Source organism: Phalacrocorax carbo, chromosome 8, assembly GCF_963921805.1.
Source record: "Phalacrocorax carbo chromosome 8, bPhaCar2.1, whole genome shotgun sequence".
NCBI classification, from domain to species: Eukaryota; Metazoa; Chordata; class Aves; order Suliformes; family Phalacrocoracidae; genus Phalacrocorax; species Phalacrocorax carbo.
The window spans coordinates 14,659,460-14,681,967 of NC_087520.1; the positions used below are offsets into that span (position 1 = coordinate 14,659,460).

Consider the following 22,508-nt stretch of genomic DNA (forward strand, 5'->3'; position numbering starts at 1 on the left):
CCTCCTAGTGCTGTGATTGTCTTTTAAGTACATTGATGAAAAATTACTCCCAGCCCTAAATTACTCTCTCACACCCATCTTCTCCAATACCTTTAGAAAAAAACCTCCACCCCATCAGATCAAACAGAAGAACTTGAAATGCAAAAGATAATACATGCAGAGCATGTTTTCTAATCTCTTTGATGTGTGAGCTGTTTCAGACAGCAGGATTAGGCTGGTATCGCCTGAGGATGCAGCAGCGCTCCTCTCTGTGACGAAGCATCTCAGTGAGACTTCCCAAACCGCCTGGGGCTGTCGTGGGGCCTCGAGGCCAGCATGCTGGTACCCTGCTGTGTTGCGAAGCTCCTCTTCCCTGTGCCCCAGCAATGTTTGGGTCTTGGGCTGCAAGCTGAGGAGAGACCAGTCCTGCCCGGCTGCTGGCCTTGGGCTTGGTGCATGGAGGGGGTTTATTGCTGCTCCTGCTGTGCCTGAAAGAGGCCTCACCGCAGCTGCAGAGAGAAGTCTGATCATCCCATTAGTGCTGTTCCACCTGGCAGAAACAAGGGGACTAGCTGGATCCAGCTCACCTGCACCACCAGAGAAACCACGGTGGGGTCTGGGCAAAGGTGGATGGATGAGCCTCATCCTGAGCTGGTGGCAATGATGCTCCAGGAGCTGAGAGGGCCCAGAGCCCCAAGAGGAGGAGAAGAAAGGGGCTGGAGTATGGCAGTGCTTTCACCCATCCAAAGGCCAGGAGTTATGTCTTGCCAGAAATCATGTAGCTGCCTGAAGAATCATGCCATTAAACCCCAATAAATCTGTGAAGCACTCCTGATGGGCTTTGTGGGTTTTGCTTCTGGATTCTGATTTTGAGGTGCTTATATCCAACCTGGAAAGACCGAGAACATTTCCTTTGCTGGAAATGAAAACTAGGATTTGCTTACAATCAATCTCCTGCCTCCAGGATCTTTGTGGGTGCTGTCAGCAAAGCTTACTGCATGGGTGAGTGGAGCCGTGGGCACACCAGCCCAGGGGACAGAGCAGGCATGCAGTTTCCCGCTGGTCCCCTTACACTGTGCTGTCCCATCAATTGTTGCTTGCTCTCTCTGGGCATCCTTCACTGGATAATTAAGCATTGCAGGTTTAATTTTGGGGCTGGCAGGGTGGTTTTGGCCGCTGCCTGGCGTGCAGTGGAGCTCACAAGCATCCTTGTGCACCAGCTGGTCCTCAGCTAGACCCCAGCCCTTGCTGGGGAGAAGGGTCGCACAGCTTGTGGCTGTGGCTTTTCTCTCATTTCTGCAATGCCATCACTCAGTCATCTGCCAGGAGAGGGTGGGAAATGCTTTGGCACCCGATTTTAATCAGGACTATGCTGCGAGCTAATGAGGCAGAAGGGACCCGAGGCTCACGCCTGCAGCAGCTTGGCAGTCACCGTACCTTCCAGTCTGACTTTCTCACCTCTTCTTCACCGTGGTCCAGGGGAACTTAGGTGCCAAGGCTGTGAAATATCACCCTTGTATCTACCTGAAACTGCACTGCCTCCCTCAAAAGGTGTGAAAAACAAAGGGGTTGCTGAAGCTGCCAGTGGCCGGGGAAGTGCGATGGCTCAGGCCAACCACATCCAATGGACCTTGCGAATGTCACCTCCTTCCTCCCCACCGCCCGTCGGCTGCGGGGCACAGGGGAGCTGGGGACGCCCCGGCACGGGCGGGTCGAGGCTGGGCGGGGAAGGCCCACGGGACCGGGCACCCTTCCCCGGCCGCATCGCCGGTGTCTGGGGGCCCGCGGCTGGGCCGGTGCCCCTCCCGTCGGTGCCCCAGCTCCCCCGGTCCGAGCCGCCCGCTGCCGGCACCCCGCGGCTGTCTGAGGGGGACGGAGGGGAGGGCGATCCCGCGGTACGATAGTGCTCGGGGTCCGCGCACAGACGGCTGCGGCGTACGGCCACCCCGAAGGAACGCAGGTGTAATTTAGAAAAGCCATTTATTTTACCCTTTTTCCTCTTTAACCGATAGCGAAAGTGCCCCTCCCTCAGGATGACCCCGCTTCCTCAGGGCCTGGCGATACCTTGCCCGGGACAGGCCGCCTGCCCACCCCCGGGGCAGCCCGGCGAGGCCCGCGACACCGGCGCCGCCACACGGGGCGCGGGGCGGGGCGGGGCGGGGCGGGGCCCGGGCGGCGCGTGCGCAGTGCGGAGCGGTGAGTGGGGGGCGGCGGTCGGGCGGCCCCGTGGCGGCGCTCAGTGCCGGGGTGGGGGGCTGGGGCGGGCCGAGTTGCACCGGGGCCCTGCGGGGCTGAGCCGTCGCCGCCCTCGCGCCGGAGAGCGTCCCGGCGGTGCCCCTCGTTGGAGCGGAGGCGGCGGTGGTGAGGCCTTGTCGGGCTGCCCGCCGCCCTGCTGCCCCACCGAGGGGCCCGGGCTCCGGGGGCAGCAGGGCCTGGAGGGCTGCGGCTGGCGGGGGGCGGCAGCGGCTGCCCTCACCCCGGGGGTGGCGGCCGGCCCCGCGCAGGGCCGGGAAGTAAAGGCAGGTGCCTGGGCGTCCTGTTTTGGAGGTGACGGAGAGGCGGGGCCCCGCGGCCGGCACCTGCCCGCCGAGCGCCGGGAGGCTGCCAGGGCAGGCAGGGGTCCCTCGCGCTGAGGGGTCCGACATCCAAATTCAGCAACACGGGAGCGGTTTGGGCTCGGCCTTGGGCGCGAGGCCGGGCTGGACGCCCTCAGGTCCGCTTTGCACCTGGGCAGCTGGGGACTAAAGGTGTCCTGGTGCCTTCGGTGTACCTCTGGGCCATTAAAATGGATTTTCCTTTCGGGTGTGCGCTTGGTAGCACGAGGCCTGAATTTTAAAACTGTTTAATTATTTTGGTACAAGCGTGCATATGGCTCTCTTGCCGCAGACCTAGCGAAATTACATGTTGCACAAAGCCAGGGAGTGAAAACTGAGCAAATGAGATTTTGTATATAAACACTGTTTGGAATATTGCCTTAAAATGTTTAACTTAAGTGGTTGACTAACACTTGCATTAGAAGTAATCTTTGACAAATAATCAACACTACCCGCCTCTCAAGATGGCCTAGGTTTACACTAATAAGTTCTGTAGACACAGTTTCTTAGGGGCAAGTTATTTATTTTACAGTGTTTTGCTGATAGAACTAACCTAGTACAAATACGGCTTAGAGGCAGAAAGTATGACTTCACTGATACTGTTTAATTTGCTTGCCAAAGTAGTATAATCTGCACAGGCATTTCTGTTGGTAGAGCTGTCTGCGCGAGGAGGCTGCACCGGCGTACAGCCATGGTAGGAAGCCTTTTAAGTGCAGATAAGTGTCTAGGGCGTTAGGAGCCGATGATACACCCTGTCATTTATTGAAGGTGCTACCACAGTGTTTCTGCTTTGTGTGATCCTTTTGAACTAATTTGTGCTCTGGAAGTAGCGTTATTAAGGGATGGAGCTCTTTTTTTGTCCCCCCGTCTTTTCTTTCCCCCAACCCTGCCTTAAAATGACTGGCCTGGACCATGTTGGTATTTTTCAGCAGCCTCCAAGGCATTTCTGTGGTGGAAGCATGCAAAATATTGTCCCAGAAACTTTAATGTAGAAGTGCAGCTGACAGAGGTGAGAGTAGTGTCTGCAAGTTCCTGGGTTCTGACATCTGTGTGGCTACATATTTACTAGATTTGAAGGGGTACAAATATGGTCCTTTTAAAGAATTAAGCTGGAAACTGGCAGTTCCTAATGGAATATCAGAACAGCCCTTGACCACAACACTGTCCCCATGCCCTAAAGCAGCACAAGATTGGTGCTGGTGCTACCACCGCCACCTACTCTTTTTTACATTTGAGAATTTCTTTAGCTCGAAGAATAAAACGCCTGAAAAACTTTCCAGCAACCCCAAACCCTCTCTCTGCTCTTACCTGCAAGGAAATGGAAGACTAAAATACAGATGTCGTCAAGCTGGGCAGGTGTGGTTGAAAGTATGTCAACTATACCCTGAGAATCTGCAAGGCAGTGGGTTATTGGGATAAATTTAGGGATGCTAGCCAGCCTTTCTATGTGCTAATCCCCTCTGCAGCTAACTCTCTCTGGCTTTTGTAACCCTGCTCAGTTTTCCCCTCTGGGAAATAACATTTACCCTGCACTCATGAAGTAGACGAATCATCTCTAATATACATCTAGTTATTATTTTTTATTAACATGCAGATATTCTTAGCACCTGAAGTGAAAAATGACACAACACTGGGGATGTTCTGGGAAACAGACCTGTGAAAGGAGTTGGTGCGTGTTAATCAAGGCTTTGTCAAATCTCTTCTGGCATTGGTTCACAAGGCAGTTTGCTTCTAAAGTTCTGACTCAAAGAAAATAAAAAATCCTCTTGAGTGACTGGGAAATCTTAAATGTTCCTGGAAGTTAAGCCCTGCTTTTGCATAAGATTGTAGATCTTGCCTGCTTGCTGGATTTCTCATGGAGCCTTTGGTCGGGGTCTGGTGCAGCTGTGTGTGTATTGCATCAGCTGTGCAGGCACAGCTGCTCTTGCCTGCTTTGAAACACCTTGTTTCAATGTTTTCAGTTGCTTTCAGCAATCTTTATCTCACATTATTCTGTCTGGGGAAGGGAGGGCTTGCCTGCTCGGATGGGTGGTAACCCTTACAGGACAAGCAACCTGTTGCACAGGTCAGTGGGGCTCTTTGTAGTTAAGAGCAGAGGAGGGAAGCCTTGCCTTTCCCCACAGGCAGCCCAGGTCAGCATCCCTCACCCTGCAGCATGTGGGAAGGCAGTCTTCATCACCAAAGTAGCTTGGTGGCAAATTAAGCTGAAGAGCCTCTTTTATGAAAGGTAATGAAGACATGAATTGAAGTGGTTGTGGCTGTGCTTGTTCTGCATTGCTGTGTGGGTGCCCTTTCAACAGGATGAGGAGCTCTATTTTGTTTTGGGGAAGAGAAGGCTGTTAATTTAGCTCTAAGATGTCACTGCTGTAGTGGTGTAGGAGTGGCCAGATGGAGGATGCTAAAATGAAATGCAGGGATGGAAAAGTCTCCTTGTCCATGCCTCTGTCCTGAGGCCAGGTGAGATACACTCAGCTCCAGGGTAGAGTGTGGTGGATGTTAGTGCGGATCTGGACTGGGGTCAAGATCCATCTGGGATTTCATCAAATCCCAGAGTCTCAGAGAGCCTCATACCTCACCTAACTCACCTGCAGCAAGTTAAGTGGGCTGCTGTGTCCCTTGCCTTCATAGAAAAGGAAGCCCAACGGATAGTTGTCCTTGTAAACAGCTGCTGTTAAATGCTGAGAGCTGATAATGACCCTGGAGGGGAGCAGGGATGGAGAAACCCTTCAACAGCTGCTACAGGGGTGTGTGTTTTACACTGCTGACTGCTCTGCTTGTTGCCTGGACCCTCTCATTTGTCTATGACTTTCTTAGGGGTGGTACCCAGCACTGAGCATGGCCTCCCAACCCAGAATTAGGAATTTTATGTTTTTAAATTGCAGAATAATGTTTAGCTCTTCACAGCTGGAGCTGTGGTGTCACAACACTATTTTTAGTCCAGTTCCTGATTTTCTTCAACGTTACCTCTGTCCAGAGAGCTTTTGTGTGTGCTGTATTTATGTGCTTGATCTTTGGTTTTGCTGTTTCCAAGTTCAGTTCTTTGCATTGTTTTCCTTGCTTTTCTTTCTATTGATGTGTGGGTGTTTTTGGAACTTTTCTTCAGTTTATCAATTTTGATCATGACCTCCAGAGTGCTTCCAGTTCTTAACTGCTGAACATCCTTTCAGGTTTAATAAAAGTACTTTTTCATTATTCAGGCCATTAATGAAAAGGATGAATAGAAGCAGACCTGGACTGAGCTCCAAGGGCCCATATGTGAGGTTTTCTCCCTTTGTGATAGGGAATCACTGACATCTACCCTTCAAGTGTGTGTGTGTGTGTAGGAGGGAGTTGCTTTGATTTTTTTATTTTCCTTAGTAGTGAGCACTGTGCCTTATAAAGGTGAGCTCGCCTAGTCTGAGTTCCTCTTGTTTGCCTGAGAGTGTTGGATGGATAGAGTGAAAAGCCTGCTTTAACACTGTTGTGCTGGATGGAGGTATGATGCCAGATCTCTGTACAGCAGGAGTTGTGCCCTGTTTCTGGAGGCTCAGGTGATTTTCAATAGCTTTCATGAACCTCATTAACTGGGGCTTCTTGCTAGTGCTTACTAGGACTAGCATCGCTCCGAGGCAATCCTCTGGTCACTCAGCCGTGCTTTCCATTGAGAGCTCCCCAGGTTCTTCTGCTTTGGTAGCCGAGGGTTATGCATGGGAAGAATTTGTGTCTGTAGTATCCTACTCCCCTTTCTTTCTCCTTAGGTCTGTTCTCAGTGAGAGTTAGGCTTGTCTGTATGTGACTAAGGTAGTAAAAACATATTTTTCTCCTCAAGCAATTCAAAGTTCTTTGTGTGGTTGCTCTGGAAAAAAAATTACTTGCTCTAGGAAAATTAATTGCACTCATTTCTATCCCTGAATAGTGTGTCGCTGTGGGAGCGGTTGCAGGATACCTTGTTCTGCCAGGGCTCTGCCAGTCACCTTCTCAGCGCAAACTAAGCTTAAGGAAGAGGAATTACTTTAACTCAAATACTGGAGAAAACATCACTGTCCAAACAGGACCAGCTCTAACTGCCCCTGAGTTCTGTAAGTAATGAGCTGCTGGGATCAGCTTTTTGCTTTTTAAGACATTAGTCCTTTTCTGAAGTGTGCTTCCAACCACTATACCATCTTTCTGTGCACATTGGTGTAACTGTGGGGTGAAATTTGGATGCCACTGGATTCAAGGTCAACACAGGGTTCTGTGGTTTTCATCTCTTCCACCTCAAGCCTGGTAACTTGAGGTACCTGGCCACAGCTGTTTGCTCAGGCTGTGCTTCAAGGACATCATCATTGGGATGGAGATGTATGTTCTCCTTTATTGGTTGATGGTGGGTGCCCTGACCAAATTTCAGTTCCAGGGGAGAAAATTCAGCCTCCCTAAAGTGTTCCTGTGGTTTCTATTGATTCTTCCTTACTTCTCTCCCTCTGGGGGCTGTGTGCTGTAGTTAAATACTGGTAGAAAGGTTTTGTTCCACTCTGGATTACAGCTGAATCTCGGTGGTGGATAAATTGCATCCTGAGTCCAGTTTACAAAGCCCTTTGGGCTTTGTGGGATACAAGAAGCTGTATTTTATTCTAGATGTGTGTTTGCTGATAATACTATAGGATTTTCAGTGAGCAGGTTGTAAGAGTCCTGATTATACTGATTCTCTGCGCAGTCAGGCTCTTTGCCCAAATAATTCAAAAGCCTGCTGCAAAGAGAGGAAAAGGAAGATGGAAGGATGATTTAGAAACCTCTGGGTCACTTGAATAGGTGCGAAGAAGATGCACATGTTGATCTGAAGGAGGTACCGAGCTAGGTATATGCCTTTAAGCATCTAAAGAAAAGTTAGGATTATTTTTAATGGCTGCCTACTTTAAGCCCAAATAGTTTCTTTAATGGGAGATTTTAAAGGTTTGACTGTTAATTTTAGAATTTTTATTTCAGGCATGCTTCCATAAAATTAACTTTTTCAATGCAGAACACTCTAATGTCTTCCGTGATGGTGCTCATTTGCAAGAAATCTATGTGCAATTATTTCTTATGTACTAGTTAAATCTATCAGCCAACAGATGTCAAGTGTAGCAAAAATGCTATAATAATATTATGGTCTAATAATAGTTATAATGATTCTAATTACCTGGCGCGGCTTTTGAAAGAAGCAGGCTCAGAAATTAGTGCAAATGGGATGTTTAACCTTGAACTGCAGAAGTAGGGCACTTTCAGAGGTGTTTGAGCTGTGCCCCTTCTTCCCTATCAGACATCCCATTCTCTTTATTTCCTCCAGGGAGTAACAGTCCATTCTGTTTTAAATGTTCAGAACTCATTCTCAGAATGTTCAGAGGTAGAAAAAAGTGCTGGTGAGCTGTAGATTAGCATGTTTCTTAAAATACCTATAGATGTGAAGCCTGGTCATTTTTAAGCTCGTCCCGCAGTCTAGCTGCCCCGGTTTTAGCATGCTCCCGCTGTCTGATGATTACAGTGCACAGATTGCTCTCACCTCAGGAAGGCTTCAGGGGGCTCAGCAATCTTCATCTTTTATGCAAGCCAGTTTTGCTGTTTTTAAGTGTCAGGGAGGCTTTGCCACAGCCTGGAAAGCACAAAGCCAGCCCAGATCTGCCTGAGTGCTGCCGGGCAGCTTTCATGCTGTCCACTGATGGGAGAGTGGGTGTGGGGGCGTGCAAGAGAGTGGCTGTGAGTTGTTGATGGAGGCTTTGGTGTGAGAGGTGAGGAGGGTGTGTCAGCAGGTAGGAGCTAGCTGCCTTGCTAGGGCACAAGTGTTGTGCTTTGTCTTCCACAGTTTGGATCCACACAGCCTTGTCAGAGGCTTGTCAGCCATCCCCAGTGCAAGAGGGTTGCTCTGTGTGCCAACTCTTTTATGTCACTCCCGATGCCTCTCTACCACCCTATTTTTCCTTTAGGAAGGGTTCTAGGTTGCATTTTCTATATTCCAGTGGTTTATGCCCAACCTTACTATGTGCTGTGTAGTTTCTTGGGGTCCCAGTGCTCATTATTATTGTAGGACTGATAAGGCAATGCATAATGGATCACCCCTTGCTTCAGCTGTTTGTTAATTTTGCCATGTGAAGTTGGTGAGGAGTCTGTGGTCCACAGAGAAGGATCCGGTCCACAGAGAAGGATCCGGTCCACAGAGAAAGCTCTGCATAGGCTGGAAGTTGACAGATTTCAATGATTATATGCCAGGCTGAACATTTTTCCTCTAATAGATTCACATGCTGATGAGAACTCAGCAGGACCTGTGGGAATTTGGCTGTCGGTTGCTGATCCCTGGCATGGGCAGCAGCTGTGAATCTTTTACTGTCTTCCTGTAAAATGGATCCAGAGGTACCCTTGCAAGGTTTTCTTCTTCATTTCCAGCTTGTTCATAGGCTGGTATGCTACACTTCTTGCAAAAGCCCTGCCTGGCAGCGCCACTCACACTCAGCGTGCGCAGCCCACCTTTCTCCAGGGCTTATGCTGGTGAGACCTCTGCCATCTTCAGCCTTTTCTTTGGGGAGGTTTGCCTTCTTGCTAGAGTCAGTACCTCCATTGGTGCATCACTGTGGAGATGGGGCCGTAGGAGCTGCAGGGCGCAGCCTTTTCCAGGCTCACCTGAAGAAGGATGTGGTAATGGGCTACCCTTGTTTGAGGGAAAATGATGTCTGAGTAAATAATTTGTCAAAGAACACTTGGCGTCACCGCACATGCTATTAAGAAAAGTACAAATCTTGGATCCTTTCAAGCCCGAGCTGTAAGGCTCATGTAATATTCACTTGCTTTTTAACATGCTGCTTTGCTTTGCTCAGCATCAGGCATTGCTGCTGTGACCAATGCTGACTCAGTAACATGCTTGTGCTTTTACTTACCCAGAGAAACCAAAGTTCCCTTTGTTTTCTGCTCCCGGTAAATATTAGCAGTGCATTTCTCATCCTGCCTCAAGAGCACCTTTCTGCATTCCTTTTCTAAGCCTGTTGAGAGTCTGGACTTTCACTGCTCTCAGTCAGTTGCAATGGTTCACTTCCCTATGACCAGTATGACTCTGGCTGGGTTTCCAAAGGACTCAAAGGGCGTATAATGGCATTGAGCTCTCCTGCACGCAGAGGAGTGCAGGCACCTCCCTGGCTTGGCAAACTGTGCCAGTGCACCCCAGACCCTGAATGAGCTTGTGCTGAAAGCTCCTTGGGGGTTTGGGGATGCTGCCCTTTCTGTTTGCCTGGCACTGGTGCACTCTTTCTTCATCTAGTTTCTGGTACACAGAGAACCATCACAACAGGTCTAGAAGAGCCCTCCGACACCTCTCTGCCTCACTGCCTCCACGTCTCGTTTCAGTCTTCATCTGTAAACATCTCTTTGCCCTTGCTAAACACTGGGTCTCTTAATTTCTTTCTGCAAGAGTATTGTTTAATTTGTAAATGTTTTAGGACGTTATTTGAAAAATACTATATGAAGCTGTATTTCATTTACTGTAATGATCCACTAATGCGGGCATATTTCAAAGGCAGGCTATGTAGTACTGTGGGGTTTAATTAAATTTTGTTTTTCAAGTAAGCATCAACAGACCGACAATAACTAATGGTGGACAATATGCATCGAGAACAAAGTCGCTCCATTTTATTTTCCAAGACTGTGGAAGTGAAAATGTATAGCCCTTAAAATGTACTTGGCCTGCTCACGGCTGCTGCTTTAGTGCAGTTACTCACTTTAGGGGGATTTTTTTCTTCTTTCTCTGACTTAATTTTCTTGATCTCTTCCTGCCCCCAGAATAAACTGTTACACTATGGAAAATTTCCAGCAGGAGCCTTGGGTGAGCTGGGCTCTGTTGCAAGCTCTGGACTCACTTTTGACTATTGTGTTGCTTAATGCATTATGGCTTGTAGAGATGGGTCCTTGTGAGGGTTATAGAACTGAAGGGCTGTGTATGAGGTTCTTGTTCCTTCAGTGGGAAACGCCTGTTTCTGGTGGCTGGACGTGGTGTGTGCCATGGTGTGTGCTGGTGCAGGGAGGTTGCCAGGAGGTAAAAATGATGTTGTTGCATTTGACATTGTTGTACCCAAATTGGCAATAACCAAGAGGCTCTTGAGTGCATTTTGTTCCTTTTCTTCCAGCAAGCATGGAGTAATCAAGTACAAAATATATGCAGAGAAGCTTGGAAAGTCTGTTCAACGTCAGCGGGAGGCTGTTGGAAATCGTAATGGCACTCATAAGTGTGGCACTTGTACAAGTTTTCTAGGGGTAAAGAAATCTGTTGGTGATGATGTAAATGGGCTCCTTTGTTTGGGTTTATGCAGAGCATCACTTGAGGAGCAGAGTGAGAGTGCTGGCTGGAGCATCGTTGAGTTCTGTCTTGTTTCTAGTGGCTAGCGTAGGTTTTGTTCTCTCTTAGTGTTTGGGAAATTTTCCATTGTTTAGAAACATAACCAGAATTTGCTGAGGAAATCAGTGTGGGTGCCCTGGACTCCCACAGCACTACAGCCCTTTGATTTCTCTCTGAAATATCTCCAAGTCAGGGAGCTGGAAAAAAGGTAAACTTCCAGAGGAGAGCCCCCTGTCCTCCCTTCAGAGATGTGAATTCAAGCTGTGTCCTGGAGTGATGCCTAAAGCTTTGCCTGCTTAACCTGCCTGCAAATGGATCCCAGGCTGGGGCAGTGCAGTGGCTGGGGGTGAGGGCTGGTTGTGCCTGGTGCTGGCTCTGCTTTCTGCTGGCTGACCTGGTGTGGGTCGCCATCCAAAGAGCTGTTGGGGGAAATTGGAGTGTGTAAAGCCTGGGAGAAGCTGTGGGAACCTGGATCTTGACTGGCATCTCTGCAGCTGTAAATGCCTGAAAAGCATCACTGTAAATGAGAGACTTGTGTCTGCTAACCTCCTCCTCCATGAGATCTCAGTTTAACGCTTCCTATGTTACAGTAACAGCCTGTGTTTTGCTCCTTGCTGGAAGGTGGCGCCACAAGTACTTTGCAGCTCTCCTGGTGCATGTACTTGGCTGATGGTCTTTTCTGCACTCGATGAGGTGTTCATAGGAAACGATGATCCTGTCCAAATAAAGCTGGCAAGACAGTGTCCTGTGCTTGATGCCAGTCCCTGTGGCTGGAGAGGAGTCCTGGTACAGATAAAATGGTGTCTAAATATAACCTGTCATGAGGCATCAGATGCTCTTTAAGTAAATTCTGGAAAAAGACCCATGCAGCTGAGATTTGTGCTGGTACTACCAATACCAAGGGGAATGTCCTGTGCCTGCCACCTTGTTCTTCCCTTGTTCCTTGCTTTAGGCTGCCAAGTCTTCCCTTTTCTCACTTTGTTGATATGTAGTGTCACTTGAGGCTCTTTTTCTGGGTTTTGGGGCAGGCAGGTGCTTTTTGGTGACTTGACACACTATCTCCTACTTCTCACATCCTTCCTTTGGATTTCCTGGCCTTCTGCCATTCGCTCTCACTTTGCGGTAAGCCAGCCGCCTTTGTGGGTTGGTCAAGCTTCCCATCCAGGAACCTTAGGCAGACAAACTTTTCTGGGGCCATTAATCATACGCTGCAGAAGGAGCGGCTTTCCTGGCCGTAGTGGGACACGGGTGGCTGACCCCAGGTGAAGCACAACAGCATCTAGAACATCTGGAGCTGGTGGCTGAGCCCTGGGCTGAGGGACTTGCCCTCTCTGCAGACCAGTAAGTGCTTGAGTCTTGTCTTTGCAGGAGCAGGTGAGTGATTTGGGTTGTCTGTGGTACTAGCTGGCATGATTAAGTCTTGCAGATGTGCCCAGAACAGGTTTAGGGGCTTGTTCTCCTGCTCAGCAGGATAACCAAGAGAGGATGATGTGCGGCAGAGCAAAGCCAGTGCTGGAGAGTCCAAGGCCTGTGCTTTGATGGTTCTTGCAGGACTATTCAGCAAACGGGGGAGACATGAGGGGCCTCAACACAAGGTCTGGAATGACACAAGCCCAGGGCATGAGAAGCTGCAGTAGTGCTTGGGAATGAACCAAAAAAAGTTCTAGGACTATTTAAAAGAAAAAAAATGTAATCTGTAATTCAATTTTTGGAGAATTCACTTCTAGGGAGAGAGCGCAAGGCTGGCTGGGAGGGGAGGAGCACTTGCTCAAATGGATGATAATCCATTGCAGCATATTACTGCACCAAGGCTTTTTGACAAACATTAGCCTTCTTAATGCCTCCCTAGGATGAGTGAAGTGCTGTGCCACTGGATGAGGAATGTGAAGTTTCTAGACTATGAGGAGCTTCAGCCCAGACTGATAATTTAAATGCTGAATTCTTTTTAATAATGGATATTGTTGATGGCTGCCTCACATGGGAGTGCTGCACAGGAACAGATTGTGTTGTACTGATGTGTTTTAAAAATGAAAAGCATGCTGGTCTTTGTAAGCACTTGGGTCTGACACTGGCTAGCTAGGTTTCTTGGATTTCTCCTTTGGAGTTTGGCAGCCGTCTGCTTCAGGGAGTACAGTGGTCTCATAAGAGTTTATTTGATCTGACACATGACAAATTGTTTCTGCTGGCGGGTGTTTCAGGCGCAGTCTGTTAGCTGGCAGCCGTGGCTTTGCGGGCACCGAGGAAGTTGGAGAAGGCAAGCCTGCCCTCCTCCTCCTCTTAGAAAGTGTCAGCGAAGGGACTGTTGTTTTAGCGCACCTCCCATCCAGCCTTCTTTTTGCCGGTTGTTAAATTGTGCTATTTGCATAGATTATTAATGTTGCTTATGTGCTGGGTGTTCCTGCAGATGCTCGTTTTGTTTTTTGTTGTGCTTCGGTGTGCGGGGCAGAAGAGGAGAGCCTGTGTTTCTGGAACTAGACCTGGTTGCCATTAAAGACGCTTTGTTAAGTTGATTTTTTTTTTTAGGACACCCTTTTAACTCTGTAATGAGGAGTGGAATATCACATTCCTCAGCAGAATAAAAAGTACATGTCCCTTGTGAGATACTGTAAATACATTTTATCTGTTCTATTACCTGCAGTTTCAAGAATATGTCCCCTAAGCATTTTAATCTTGTTTTCCAGAGTTGTCTCAGGGTGAGGAATCACTCCTATTTGCAACTTTGGGAATAATTACTATGTTCATTAATTTTCCTTTCTTTCCTGCTGTCCATCTATTATTGCTTCCAAGAGAAAAAACCTCTGTAAATCTCCACCAAAACAGCACTGGCTGCTTGATTAGAAGGAGAGTTATGTGTGCTAGAAATGTGTTTGTGAGAGAGCATCTCATAGTCGTGCGTGTGGATGGACCCACCAGCGTGTGCTGGCTCCTCCAGTGCTGTTCGAAAGCACTCAGACATGTAGAGCCTGCCACACGCCCAGCCTGGCTCAGTGCTCCTTTCTCTCTGATTAAATAAGAAAGCACTGCAGGCAGCACGTTTCTGGGCAGTCGTGGCACACCTGGAGCACTGTGATGAGGCAGGAGGCTGAAGGTCAGGTCTGCTCAACCACCCGAGCAGTGCTTTGCCTCCTGAAGTGCTTTGCCTGCAGTGCCTGGCTGCTATTACGAAATAGAAATTAGGCAGGACAATAAGGGAAGCAGGTCATCAGCTGGCCCTCTTTTGTCCAGCAACTAAAAGCCAGTTCATAGATTTTTATTTTTTTTTTGTGGAAGCACTGTTTGCTTTGGTCCTTTTTTGCTCTTGCCTTAAGTACAGACTGAAAGAGCTGGAGACTGGAGGCCACTGTAATTGTTATTTCTTCCTGAACAGCAGAATAAATATGCCATTTAATGCATAAATGACAGGGTCCTTGCCTCAGAAAAAATATGTGGTCTGACCCTGGTGCTGCAAACCCTTCTACATGTGAGTAACTGTCCCTGCTGGTTCTGGGTGCGATGAGATTTCTCACTCCCTGGATCAGGGTCAGTGCCAAAACTTGTCTTGATGTGTGACATCTGTGGTCACTGGATGTTGCGGTGGAGGCTGTCATTGAAACAGCCTCGATTCGCATGGCAGCTGATGGAGAAGCTTTGCAGAATAGTTTGTCCATTGTGTGATAAAATCTGCTTGCAGGAGGGAACAGCTGAAGTCTTGTCTTCATGGGAGAAGCTCCCTCTGAACAAATGTGACCTGGCAGTCCTGTGATGGACTTGCCATCTCCCTACCTGATGTGGCAAGATAAGGCTGTGGCACCACCAGGATGTAGAGGAAGCTGCTCAGGATGTTCCGCGCTCTGAGCAGAGAGGAAGGTGCTGCAGATGTGTCTGTCATCAGAGCTTAACAAGTATGAGTGGCTAACAGCCTGCTTTTAGCTCTTACAACAGGCAGGGAGATTTTGAGAGTCCTCCTTGGCTTTGCAAGTAGCTTTTCAGCAAAGGCCAAGAAATGGAGAGTGAAAATCACTGTATCCTTTGGCTGCTGCTTCCCGTGGCCTGGGTGCATTGTGCAGTGTTTGCAGAGGCAGCAGGTGCAGTGATGGCCAGGACTGCTGAAGAAAGGACCCTTCATGGACTGGTGCTGCTCAGCTACTGACATATGCCAGTCCTTGAAATGGCTCTTTATGGGGTCTTCTCTAACCAGAGGATGTTCCTTTTCAGTGGCTGGGTCTCCTGCACTGGAGGTCTAAGCTCCAGATGAGAAACAGTGGGTCATTTCTTTTGGACTGAAGGATGCTGAGGTTACAAACACATGCATCCCTTGGAAGAGAAAATCACAGAGGAAAACTGCTCGGTTCTAGTTGCACCTCTGTTTTCTTCCTTCCCCAGTCTAGGCTTTGGGCTGCTGAAGCCTGCCTTTGCTGTGGCTGAGGGGCCGCGGGATGGAGCTAAGGTGCTGCTCCTGATTGAACCCCATGGCTCTGAAGAGCAGTGAGCACAGTCATGGAGCTCAGGAGGGACCTGCGGGCTGGGAGCAGTCTTACTGCTTGGAAGGTTTACTACTTCTCTGAGTCTCTCTCGATGACCCTTCATTATGCAGACCTGTAAGGCTCAGACTTTCAGTTCAAACTTCCGTAACTAAGCAGTTGCTTGAGCCTTCCCTGTGGAGAGGAGCCATGTGGACCTCGCAGCTCTTGAGCATGGTGACTGATGTGACTGACAGCATGTACAGGCTCCTGTGGTGGCTAAGGCATTTGCAGAAATGCTGTTTCATAACCTCTGCTGGGATTTGCGGGAAGTACAGAGGCAGGTTCCCTGATTTGTCACTGTGTCGTAAGTATTTAAGGTTGGGGAGCTCTTTGAATGAAGCACCAATACAGCCTGCTCTGCCTTGACAAGGAGGAGATGAGTGCCAGCATGACTTTTCTTCCCCAAGGAAAATGCCGTTTTGCACAGATCACAAGCCATGGCTCTGCTGCTGTTTGAAGAGATCAGACAAATCGCAGAGACAGGCGATCCGTGCAGCATCAAAGTCCTGCCCATCAGAAGCCAAGATGCTCAGGAACTCCAGCTCGGTGTCCTTCATGTCTAGGCAGCAAAAGGAAAGGAGGTCTCTGGACAAGGAGTTACTTGAGGGATCAAAGCTCTGGTTAGCGGAAGCTGATGAGGCAAAAGGCAGGGTGACAGCAGGAAGGTCACAGCCTGTGCGGATGGTTGGGGCCATCTAATAATGGCAGCTGGGCCTCCAGAGGGGTCTGTGAAACCTCCTCCTCTGCTGGAGGACTCAGGCTTGCATCTACTCCCAAGTGTTGCTGTACGCTTCTATGGGAGAACTTATCTTGGGCCGCATATCTCCGGGACACAGGGCTCTACCCACCCTGGGGACAGTGATGCACAGACATCAATATGATGGATACAAAATGTCCGTTTATTTAGCTGCGTCACACGCTTATGTAGCTCTTGCGCTTCCTGTTCCTGCCACTCCTATGGGGAGGAGTCTGTCTTTCCGTCACATCCCGTGATCTTCCGGTTGCCGATCCCTGTCTATTCCCCTACACCCAAGGAAGTGGATGTGCAATGTCTGCCACCTGTGCTTGGCCAGAATGATTCTGCAGTGGCTGAAGGATTGTTTAATTAGAAGGACGCTGCGCTGTCACATTTTCAACTATTTTTTTCCATACATTGCTACAAGTAACATCTAAAATAGCTCTCCCTATCTGACAAGAGATGAGAGAAAAAAATACGTATTTTTCAGCTGTGGACTCCATGCATTTGATGGTGCTCTGTGTTCAGGCAGTTTACTTGCTTCTTCCCTGACTTCTATGAAGCCTAAAACAGCGCCCAAGGACCAACGAAGACAGGAGCATCTTGATCCTAGGTGCAGCATGAGCACATGCCAGTCTGTAACCACCTCGCAAGCAGAAAGGCAAAAAAAACATTTCCCAAAGTAGAAGTGGCAGATGATGAACAACAGGAGAGGGAAGGAATTTTGTTCTCTTTTAGCTTCCTGTGTCTGTACATTTACTTCTGCATTTGCAGACCTTGGAGCTCTTTGCTATTTTAAATTTCCTTGGGGAAAAAAAAATGCTGAATGAGTGCTGCTGGCTGGCTGTTCTGCTTTGGTTTCAGACTGGGGAGGCTATTGCACTTGGGAGCAAGACTCACTTTTTAACCTTGGTGGGAAACACCTGGGTAGAAGAATGGAAATAATGGTCACAGTTGCTTCTAGATGATTGTACTGGTAGTCTCTCCATTCTCTCTTCTTACTCATTACTGTCCTGGGTATTTTTTAATTGCTTATGAAAGGTGTCCTGTGAGACCACTTTAAAAGTACTGGTGCAGTGAAAAAAAGAAAAGCAAATTTGAATAATGCCTTTCATCTAAGCATCTGAAGATACTGCTGCAGACCTTAGTGGAAGGAGCCCTGCAATCCCCTTGGTTATAACTGTGGCGTCTGTGTTAGGAGTGGAGCAGCTGAGCCCTGGTATGGGGAATGCCTTGCCTGGGTTCCTACGGAGAGTTGGGGCAAAGCCAGAAGCAGTCCTTGAGCAGGTATACCTAGAGCAGGGGCACAGGAATGCATCCAGGCAGGTTTGGAATATCTCCAGGGAACGAGAATCCACAACCCCTCTGGGCAGCCTGTGCCACTGCTCTGTCACCCTCACATGAAAGATGATTTTTCTCATATTAAGGTGGAACTTCCTGTGTTCCAACTTGTGCCCATTGCCCCTCGGCCTGTCGTTGGGCACCACTGAAAAGAGCCTAGTCCCATCGTCCTGACACCCACCCTTTAGATATTTATAGGTATTTATGAAATCCCCCCTCAGTCTTCTCTTTTCCAGGATAAACAAACCCAAGTCTCTCAGCCTTTCCTCATAAGGGAGATGCTCCAGTCCCCTGATCATCTTGGTAGCTCTCCGCTGGACTTGCTCAAGCAGTTCTACATCCTTCTTAACCTGGGGGGCCCAGAACTGGACACAGCACTCCAAATGTGGTCTCACCAGGGCAGAGTAGAGGGGGAGGGTAACCTCTCCCGACCTGCTGGCCACACTCCTTTTAATGCATCCCAGGATACTGTTGGCCTTCTTGGCCACAAGGGCACGTTGCTGGCTCATGGCCAACTTGTCCACCAATACTCCCAGGTCCTTCTCAACAGAGCCACTTTCTAGTAGTTCAGCCCGCAGCCTGCACTGGTGTGTGGGGTTGTTCCTCCCCAGGTGCAGGACCTTGCACTTGCTTTTGTTGAATTTTGTGAGGTTCCCCTCAGCCCAGGTCTCATTGGATGGCAGCACAGCCTTCTGGTGTATCAGAAGGGTTCAACTGGGAACTTGCCACGAAATTGGAAGCTTGGGGAAGCCCAGCTCGCTTGCAAGGGAGGTTCTGAGCTGGGCGTCCTGCCAGGCATCCCGTCCCATGGGTTGTGGTGCCATGTTAATCCTGGCCGCGTAGCCAGAGCACACGGTGGGCCAGCCACACGGTTGCTGCCCATGTGCTGTGCTGCTCCCTGCTGTGACCTGTGCCCATGGGTCATCACACTGAGTAGGAGCTGTCACTGCTGCCCAGTGCGCTGTAGAGAGGTGAGGAAATTAATTTTTCATAAACTTTGCAGCTCACCATTTCTGGCGGATCAGTAGAGCTGCTGGAGAGGCCCTTTGCTTGCCCACTGTCGGGGCACCTCTGTGCTGGGTGCTCTGCAGGGCTGCAGCAGCAGGTGCCCTCAGCTTGGGAGAGATGGCAGTCCCAATGGGAAACCTCCAGGCTGAGCTGCAGCTGGCAGCGAGGGGCTTGGTGAGGACAGGCTGAGATACAGACGTGGGGATAGATGCTTGTACTGGGGCAGGTGGCGTAGTGTGGGTGCTGCTGTGGGGGTTGTGTACCTGATACGTCAGTGTCACATTTCTATAATACTGAGACTGAATTTTGTGTGGTTTTTTAACCTCTTAATTGAGTCTCTTTATAGGGAAGCTGGGACCTGACAGGGGAAGGAGGTTGTTATTCTATGTGAGAGCCACAAGTAAACAGCAGGAACTTGGAAAACATAAAAAGCAGTTTTCAGAGAGGCTGGGAGTATGCCAATTAAATCATTGGCTCTTTGTGGGCCCAACTGCAGCGGGACATCAGGGTGCCCCATGCCCCATGGGTAGTGCGGTGTGCATTTTCTTTCCTGTTAGATCCTCCAAGCCTGGGACAGCAGAGGGGGTAAAAAAACATATGCTGAACACTGGCAGACTCCCATGTTAGTCTGAGCCAAGGTGTTACCTTGCAAATAGGGGCTGATGGAAATAATAAATACATGCGGGGGAAAATTATTACTCAATTTTATGTGCTGTGCATGGGAAATTGCAACAAGCAGTAGGAGAAGGGAGTAGGTACGGGCAGGAGGAGAGGCATATTCAGCTGGGGTTTGGGACGACAGGGCGGTGATGAAGAGGAAAGCCGTTTCATGTGGTTGAGGTCAAGCAGCGTGGCAGCTTTCAGGAAGATGCTTGTTCTGAAGGTCCCTGCACACCTCTTGCCTCCAGGCAAGTCCTAAATTGGTGGAAGTCAGTCCCTGCACCCTTGTATGGACTTGAACATGCTTGCTAGCCTCAAAGCTCTGCACAGTGAGAATGTCGGGTGCATGTGCAGGTGGTCACAGAGCCCTGTGAGAGCAGCTGCCAGGAATTGTTAGATGCATTTTTTAATAAATAATAAATGATAAAGTTGGTCCTCTGATCTTTGAGGCATGTTCTGCTTTTGTATGCTCCATCCTGAGCAGAGCAGAAGATTCCCCCGCCCTGTACCCAGGGCTCTCCATTGTGGAGGGTCTGAGGACTGCTGGAGACACGCTGACTGCAGCCCCTGGAATCAGGGATCTTGCTGAGCCATGGCAGAGAGTGGCCTCTCCTGCCATCGCTGCTAATGAGTGGGTGGAGAGCATGATGGCAGCCTTGCTCAGACTTCAAACCACCAAAGTATAAAGCTGTGCTTGCCCTCTGGAGAGCAGCATTTTCTGTGAATGCTGGTTTCTGAAGGAATCCATTAAGTAAATTTAATTGATAGACTAAATGGTGTTTAATGTTAAACTGTGCGAGGCTGTATAAACAATAGGGTCAGAGTTGTGGTAGCCAGAGCACAGTTCTGCACAGCAGTTGCTGTGTGGAAGGGGCAATGCTGGCTTTATCTGTAAATGACCTGCAACAACCCACTCGTCTGCCCCTGTGTAGCGCTGTGGCCAGGGCCAGTGAAGCCGCCAGGTACCGAGAGCTGCCCTCGCTGTGCCTGGGTGCTGCTGTGCTGTCTCCTGTCACTGGATACATCCCTGCTCTGCTCTCGCTTGCATTGGCACCCAGCAATGCTTGTAGGAAAGACCAGCGTTAGGTGGTATTGTAGCTGAGCTGCTGTTACAGGGGCTGATGTTAGTTGATGGCTAAGCAGGGAGCCTATAGGTGTTATTATTTATTGTTGTTATTAATATATATTGTTATTATTTGTTAGTGGTGGTTATGAAAGTTGCATGATTGCATGGTAGGTGCCAGGGTCTGTAAGTACGTGGTTTTGCCACGGTTGTTCTTCTCCCTCCGCATCCCCACCACCCTGCGTCAAAATTTCCCCCTGTGCACTGATTCCAGTGCAGAGCAGTGCTTCTGCTGCAGATCAGAGCAGCACCTGCTGCATGGGGCAGGCTGTGCCTAATCAGCAGAGCTTGAGCCGCAGTTTGTTCCTGTAAACCTAAAAGCATGGCCTCCTTGCTGTGTGGGTTCTCTGTAGGCAACCTAATGTGGGAGGGTGTTCCCAGAACTTTTCCCTTGTGTAGGAGTGTTTTTAACAAGCCAGAGCAGAGTCCTGGTAGGAGCAAATGATGAGGAGCAAGCAAGAAGAATAAACTTTTAAGTTATTTTAATAGGCAGCATCAGCGGGACAGTCTGTATTGTAGCTGTGCCCTCTCTGCTGAAATATTGGGAGTGTGAGGGTGTTTGCTCACTGTCCTGTCTTTCATCTGTGTGTGGGGGGCTTCATGTCCAGGTGGGACCCTCTGGCAGGGGTTGGGGGCTCTTGGTGCAGTGGGCTCCTGTGTGGAGCTGGGGATATTGGCTGGAGGCATGAGTGTGCTTTCCCAACGGCAGGACGCCAGGAGGAGCAGAGCTGGTGAGAGCATTCCAAGTGCGGCAGAGGCAGATGCAACATCAGACCTTGAATGAAGCTGCACAGGGCCTGTGCCAGCCCAGTGCAGTGGGTCTGTACCCAGAGAAGTCTGTTCCTGTACAGTTTGTCCTGGTAGAAGGACAGACAAATTGGGGCTCCATCAGGAGCGCTGCACGGGTCTCTGAAGGAAGCTCCTCATTGTGTTTGGTTTTGCTGTTCAGGGCTCTTCTGCTTTGCATAAGGTGTTAGGTTTGTTGTTATTATTTTATTATGTTTTTATTATTCGTTTTTATTCAGAGCCAGTTCTTTTAGCAGCGAAGTGTATTCAGGTCTCTTCCAGGATCTTTGTAGTTTTAATATTGGCTTTAATGAAGAGGAAATTTCAATCTGGCCTCTTTTTGGAAATGTTGCTGATCAGGACCTGTCTGTTGTAGGAGAGAGCTCAGACAGACACACGGAGCAGGAGGTCCCTGGTGCTTCCCGTGTGCCTGTTGATCAGCTGTGCAGAACCATAACAGCTCACCTGGGCACTGCACCTAGGGCAAGTGCAATTAATTTCTCGGCCTCATCTTGGGGAAGAAAAAAACACGAAAAAGAAGATGAAGATGGCTTTTAGGGGAGAAAAAGTGGTATCAGAGACTCAGACATGCTATTCTTAGTGAAGGCAGTGGGGAGCACTCACATTTTGCAAGGTTTGTTAGCTCATTGTGGTTCTTCCAGCATCTTGCCTGTCAGCTCGCATCTTCCTGCTGGATCATCCACATTAAAGCATGCTGCAGGTAGCATGTTTGGAAGCACAGGATCTCTGCTCTGTCTTATGAGAGCCACTGGGATTTTAATATGGGTAAGTTGTCTTCTCATGGCTCCCATTTCCAGTGGAAATCCAAGAAATCCTGTGTTTCATGCCAGAAGCCACGGTGCAATGTCCAAGTTCTGTCAGGGCAGGGAGAACTGAGGCAGGTCTTGAGGTTTGAGACCTGCTAAGCAGACACATGGTCATCTGGGTCTGTGTCCACCAAAACATAAGTATTTCTGGGCTGGCTTTTCTTAGTTTGGTTTGTACTTAACAGGAGCCTTTATGCCTCTGTGCCTCTGGGAAGAGGAGAGGATGATTTGCAGGTTGGTCCTGCTCCTCTGTTTGGAAGCAGAGTGTTATGCAGACATGACTGTAATGAACGGAGAAGGGCAGAGTGTCCTGTGGCCTCCTAGAAATCCTGTTTGTCCACCAGCATTTTCTTATGCACAGTCTGAATTTCAGATTAAAACCTCCTCTTTCTCCAGTCAGTGTAGCTGGACAGTCATTGGAGGAGGTGGGACTGCTGGCCACTGGATGTTCCCAAGGCATCAACTGACATTGCTCTGCTCTTCAGTAGCAGGTCAGCAAAAATGGGTGCTCATTACAGACCTGGGGACCCTGTTGCTCATAGGAAGAAAATTTCAGGTCAGGTCAGCTAAATTTCCTTCTCTTTCTCTGTTGTGTTGCACACCACTTAGCATGCCATGCTGGCCTCAGCCGTAGATGCCAGCCA

The 22,508-nt window shown here is 49.1% G+C and overlaps 1 protein-coding gene across 4 annotated transcripts in view; it reads left to right on the plus strand.

Moving 5' to 3' along the window:
• Nucleotides 1-2,154: 2,154 nt before the first annotated feature.
• Nucleotides 2,155-22,508, plus strand: part of SIL1 (SIL1 nucleotide exchange factor) — a 99,469-nt gene continuing 79,115 nt past the window's right edge. The window contains exons 1-2 of one of the 4 annotated variants that reach the window (XM_064458885.1): nucleotides 2,157-2,175; nucleotides 6,469-6,631. The gene's annotated coding sequence lies outside the window, so the exon portion shown is untranslated. Of the gene's footprint in view, nucleotides 2,176-2,254; nucleotides 2,341-6,468; nucleotides 6,632-22,508 lie in introns of those variants that run through there. The other 3 variants (XM_064458881.1, XM_064458883.1, XM_064458882.1) reach the window with 3 other exon arrangements.